The sequence below is a fragment of the Egretta garzetta genome, unplaced genomic scaffold, assembly GCF_000687185.1.
Source record: "Egretta garzetta isolate BGI_Z169 unplaced genomic scaffold, ASM68718v1 scaffold356, whole genome shotgun sequence".
Classification (NCBI taxonomy): Eukaryota; Metazoa; Chordata; class Aves; order Pelecaniformes; family Ardeidae; genus Egretta; species Egretta garzetta.
The window spans coordinates 441253-441681 of NW_009260019.1; positions in this window are offsets into that span (position 1 = coordinate 441253).

Below are 429 nucleotides of genomic sequence, written 5' to 3' on the forward strand. Positions count from 1 at the left end.
AGACGATGCAGAGGAGGGGGGTGGAGGGCACGAGGCTGACCAGGACAATGCCCAGGCTGTGGTGCTCGATGAGCAGGAGGTAGATGCCGAAGGGCAGGGAGCTGAAGTAGAGGAGGCAGAGGACACCTAGGATGAAGCGAGGGACGGCTCGCCACCCCCAGGGTGGAGGGCACGAGGCTGACCAGGACAATGCCCAGGCTGTGGTGCTCGATGAGCAGGAGGTAGATGCCGAAGGGCAGGGAGCTGAAGTAGAGGAGGCAGAGGACACCTAGGATGAAGCGAGGGACGGCTCGCCACCCCCAGGAGTGGCACTTCTGCCTGGGGCCATGGCAGGGCAGCGCACCCAGGCTGGCGGGGCGGTACAGCCGCACCACCTCCAGCCTGCCCAGGCCCTCCGGCCGGGCCCCATTCTCTGGCACCTCCCGGATG